Source organism: Rhinopithecus roxellana, chromosome 3 (assembly GCF_007565055.1).
Source record: "Rhinopithecus roxellana isolate Shanxi Qingling chromosome 3, ASM756505v1, whole genome shotgun sequence".
NCBI classification, from domain to species: Eukaryota; Metazoa; Chordata; class Mammalia; order Primates; family Cercopithecidae; genus Rhinopithecus; species Rhinopithecus roxellana.
Window position 1 is genome coordinate 134521951 of NC_044551.1, and position 5296 is coordinate 134527246.

Below are 5296 nucleotides of genomic sequence, written 5' to 3' on the forward strand. Positions count from 1 at the left end.
ATCCCACCCCACCCTTCAGCTCTCACAGTGATTAACACTTGGGTTACTGATATGGACTGAATTGTGTCCCCTGCAAATTTATATATTGAAACCCTAACCCACAATGTGATTGTATCTGGAGAGAGAATCTTCAGGAGATAATTACAGTTAAATGAGTTCATAGGGTAAGGCCCTAATCTGATAGGACTATGGCTTTGTTAAAAAGAGGAAGAGAGGTCAGGCACAGTGGCTCACGCCTGTAATCCCAGCACTTTAGGTAGGTGGATAACCTGAGGTCAGGAGTTCGAGATCGGCTTGGCCAACATGGAGAAACTCCGTCTCTACTAAAAATACAAAAATATTAGCCGAGCGTGGTGGCACACACCTGTAATCCCTGCTACTCAGGAGGCTGAGGCAGGAGAATTGCTTGAACTTAGGAGGCAGAGGTTGCAGTGAGCTGAGATCGTGCCACTGCACTCTAGCTTGGGTGATAGAGTGAGACTCAACCTCAAAAAAAAAAAAAAAAAAAAGGAGGAAGAGAGAGAAGGAAATCTGACCTCTCTGTCATGCGAGGACACAGCAAGAAAATGGCAGTCTGCAAGGCAGGAAGAGGGCCCTCACTGGGGAACTGAGTCAGCCTTCACCATTTTGTTTTGTTTTGTTTTGTTTGTTTGTTTGTTTTAAGGTATATAAACTAACAGACAAGTCCTACAGACTGATTTCTTCTTGGACACACCCACAGTATGGCCACGGTGATCAGTTGTCTTGGTGTGCTGGCCTCGGACATGAAGGCCCCAGGAGTGGCAGAGCCCTCTTTGTGCCCAGATCTTCTTTGGTCACTCCAGGTCTTCACAGAGCTTGTTGTCCAGACCATTGGCTAGGAACTGGCTATATTTTCCATCCTTTACATCCTTCTGTCTGTTCAAGAACCAGCCTGGGATCTTGTACTGGTGTGGATTCTGTATCGTGGTGATCACACGTTCTACCTCATCCTCAGTGAGCTCTCCCACCCTCCTGGTGAGGTTGATGTCTGCTTTCCTCAGCACCGCATGAGCATATCTTTGACCTACACCTTTAATGGCAGTGATGGCAAAGGCTATTTTACACCACTCATCGATGTTGGTGTTGAGTACTCGCAAAATATGCTGGAACTTTTCAGGGATCACTAGAGACATGGTGGCAGCACAGTGGCGGCATGTAGGCCTCCTGTGGAAACTGCCTGCACCTTGATCTAGAACTTGCCAGTCTCCAGAACTGGAAGAAAATAAATTCATGTTGCTTAAGCCAACTAGTCTATGGTGTTTTGTAATGACCCCAAGCCGATAAAGACAAGAAAGTGGGGATGCTATTGTTACCAGTGCTGCTTTTCTTCTCCTTTTACTATTAAAATTTCATCTTTGGCCAGGCGTGATGGCTCACACCTGTCATCCCAGCACTTTGGGAGCCTGAGGCAGGTGGATCACTTGAGGTCAGGAGTTTGAGACCAGCCTGACCAACATGGTGAAACCCTGTGTCTACTAAAAATACAAAGTTAGTCGGGCATGATGGTGCATGCCTGTAACCCCGGCTACTTGGGAGGTTGAGGCAGGAGAATCGCTTGAACCCAGGAGGCAGAGGTTGAGGTGAGCCAAGATTGCACCATCACACTCCAGCCTGGGCAACAAGAACAAAACTCCTTCTCAAAAAAAAAAAAAAAAAAATCATCCTTGTGAAGGAAAGAGAAGGGCAACCCTAAAAGTGTTTTTAAATTTTTTTCTGTATGTGAAATAGCAACTAAGAGGATTATCAAAAGAAATGAAGTTTCTTCCTGACTGCATAGGTTCTAACATAGGTGTCTCTGTCCAACTTTGTACCCCTCCTTAACGATAAGTGTTCCCTACTCCACAACTTTTAACCTTGAGGTATGTGTGAGCTAATAAACAGTGAGCCTTGGTGAGCTTATTCTTATCACCTTGGCCACCATGAATAGCTGGAGGATGGGTAAATGACCCAGTACTCACCAGAGGGATACAAGAATAATTTGGGGAAGATTTCTGGGAAATTTTCTTGCTCTTGCCAAAGAGTTGTCAGGACGCGTGTTCTCTTTTCCTCTGGAAATCGTTGTATGTGGAGTTACCTCAGCTGTTATTTAATGCGAAAAAAGCCAGGATATAAATGAAGCAGACACAGACAGGAGCAGAGTTGAGAGACTCAAAATAGAAGTCAAGCTGGAGCCCTGATCTGATTCTACCTGAAACCTGACTGCCTCTTGCACTTTTTAGCTTTGTGAGCTAATAAATTTCCATCATTGCCTAAGCCACTTTGAGCCTGACCTTTAATTACTTGCAGCCAGAAACATCCTTATTATAGAAGGGAAGGCTAAGCCCATCACAACGAGACAATTATTATTCACAGGAGAAAACTCAGATCTTGTCACTCTTTGTGTCTGCACCTTTCCCAATTCTACCCCAAATGCCTTCTTTGAAAAGACATTTGTACGTCCTCTCAAGTATTCTGTCTCTGCTAATTACTAGCCCATCTCATAGCCTGAGGCACTTTACTCTGGAGCACATTAAACTGGAACGTACATTAATTTATCCTCTCGGATCAACAAACTAAAGTCTCTGATAGACTAAATGGAACAACAGGATGAACATTTGAGGAGACACTGCAAGGGAGTATATGAAAGAAGATCAAAACTCCACTAAAAGGAGTTGAGAAGTGACTGTAAGATCACTGCAAAAAAAGACCTTAGAAGCAGAGTGGGAGCTTGCAATGTAATAAATGGAAGCCAATTACAAATGACAGGAGGTCCAGGGGGATATATTTTTGTTATAGTTGGAATAACACACTTTAGCTAAATTCTTGCTGACTCAAGGATCAGAAGGTGTTTGTTTGTTTGTTTGTTTTCGTCTGTGTGTGTTATGTGTGGTTTTTTTGTCTGTTTGAGACGGAGTCTTGCTCTGTCTCCGAGGCTGGAGTGCAGTGGCACGATCTCGGCTCATTGCAACCTCCACTTCCTGGGTTCAAGCGATTCTCCTGTCTCAGTTTCCCAAGTAGCTGGGACCACAGGCGCCCACCACCATGCCCAGCTAATTTTTGTATTTTTAGTAGAGATGGGGTTTCAACATATTGGCCAGGCTGGTCTTGAACTCCTGACCTCAGGTGATCCACCCACCTTGGACTCCCAAAGTGCTGGGATTACAGGTGTAAGCCACCGCACCCGGCCATATGTATGTGTTTTTAAATAAATTTTGAACACATACAGAGAAAAGAGAATGGGTGGTGCAGGTTTTTGTGAAGCAGCGGATTTTAGATGAAAAAGCAGAGGAAGCCCCAGACATTGCACAGTTTAGGCTTTAACCCTGTCCAAGAGGGCCATTAGTGCCTCAGATCTACTCAGTATGGACCCTAAAGTCCTTCCCACCCCCATGAGCCACTTGTCAGGGTGTGCTGAGAAATCAGCCAGGAGGAACAGAGTCACTTATGGCCAAGAGGAATTGTTCTGGGAGTTGGTTAGTAGGCAGAAGAGAGAGAGAAAAAAAGAAGAAAATCCATGCATGGGGGTCAGATGCCTCCAGGTGAAGAAGGCAAGGTGTAAAGAAGGATGTTTCTGGCTGCAAGCAACTGAAGGCAAGACTCAAAGTGGCTTAGGCAAGAAGGAAATTTACTAGGTAACAGTGCTAAAGTGTGCCAGAATCATGTGGCATCAAATATGTTACTGGTGGTAGTTATCCATATGGATCTGCAGTAACCTCAATTCTTGCCTCCTCAGAAGAAAGAATTCAACTAAGGGGCATAAGGCAGAAGGTGAGACGGAGGCAAGTTTCAGAGCAGGAATGAAAGTTTATTAAAATCTTTAGAGCAGTAATGAAAGGAAGGAAAGTACACTTGGAAGAAGGCCAAGCAGATGGCTTGCAAGACCAAGTGCACCTGTTTTTTTTTTGTTGTTGTTCTGTTTTGTTTTGTTTTGTTTTGTTTTGTTACAGAAAAGGTCTTTCTATGTTGCCCAGGTTAGAGTGCAGTGGCTATTCACAGGCATGATCACAGTTCACTACAGCCTTGAATTCCTAGGCTAGAGCAATCCTCCTGCCTCAGCCTCCTGAGTAGCTGGGGGGACTACAGAGAAGTTTAATTTAAAAAACAAATCATTTTGAGTGAGCAAATCCAAAGAGGATCTAATTACTGCAGATTAATGAAGATCTATGAGGAAAAAGTTTAAAACTGGGATGATGTAGCCCAGAGGTCACCAACTTAAGTGCCTTCAATGACGAGGTAGGTTCTGTCTAAGTGAATTGTGTGCAGGGGGTAGAACAGGGGATTTGGGCTCTGTCCAGTGTACACAGGGGCTACTCAATTCCAGCTGGTTGGTGCCCTCTAGAAACATCAGCTTGTGTTGCTGGATTTTTCAACTTTTTTCAAAAGCTGGAAATGTGTGTGTGTGTGTGTGTGTGAGAGAGAATGTGTGTGTGTGTGTGTGTGTGTATGTGTGTGTGTGTGTTTTGAGAAAGAGAGAGAGATGAGAAAAAAAAAATCATTTTCAGGACAGAAAAGGAAAGAAGAAAAAAGGAAGTCAGTGAGCCAATGAGCCATGTTCTCAGAATTTTCCTTTAACGAAGTCATCCTAAAGGAGCCTGAGGATCAGACGGATCACCAGGGCATCATTTTGCAGCTATGGTCACTTCTCCTCTTCACCCAGCACCTGGAGAACACCCTGTGGGGGCACGTGGAATTAACAGGTAATGACCAGCCCTACCTTCAGTATGCAAAGGAAAATCATCTGAGGATTTTGTCAAATGCAATTTCTCATTCAAGCGGGTCTGGATGGAGCCTGAGATTAGCATTGTCCAAGCAGCTCCCAGACATGATGTTGCTGGTTCACAATTTGAGCAGCAAGATTTTAGAGCAGATTTTTCAAGCTTTTTTGACCACCATTACATTTTACTTGGCAAGCTAGAATACATATATAAATGTACACATATAATTGAGACAAAAATTTCAAAAGATGAAACTTTTTGCATTATATGAGTGTACCCCAATGTTTTTTATTCAGTTCCACTGTTTTACCCTATTCTATGATGTTATATTTTATTTTTTAAATGTTGGTCATGACTCACTAAATAGGTTTTATGGCCCACTAATAGCTTATGATATAGACAAGCCTAGACAACATGGCAAGACCCTGTTTCTACCAAAAATACAAAAATTAGCTGGGTGTGGTGGCTTACACCTGTAATCCCAGTTACTCAGGAGGCTGAGGCATGAGAATCACTTGAACCAGGGAGACAGAGGCTGCAGTGAGTCAAGATCATCACATCACTGCACTCCAGCCTGGGCA

The 5296-nt window shown here is 43.7% G+C and overlaps 1 pseudogene; it reads right to left on the minus strand.

Moving 5' to 3' along the window:
- Positions 1–659: 659 nt before the first annotated feature.
- Positions 660–1154, minus strand: LOC104667942 (annotated as a pseudogene).
- Positions 1155–5296: the final 4142 nt, after the last annotated feature.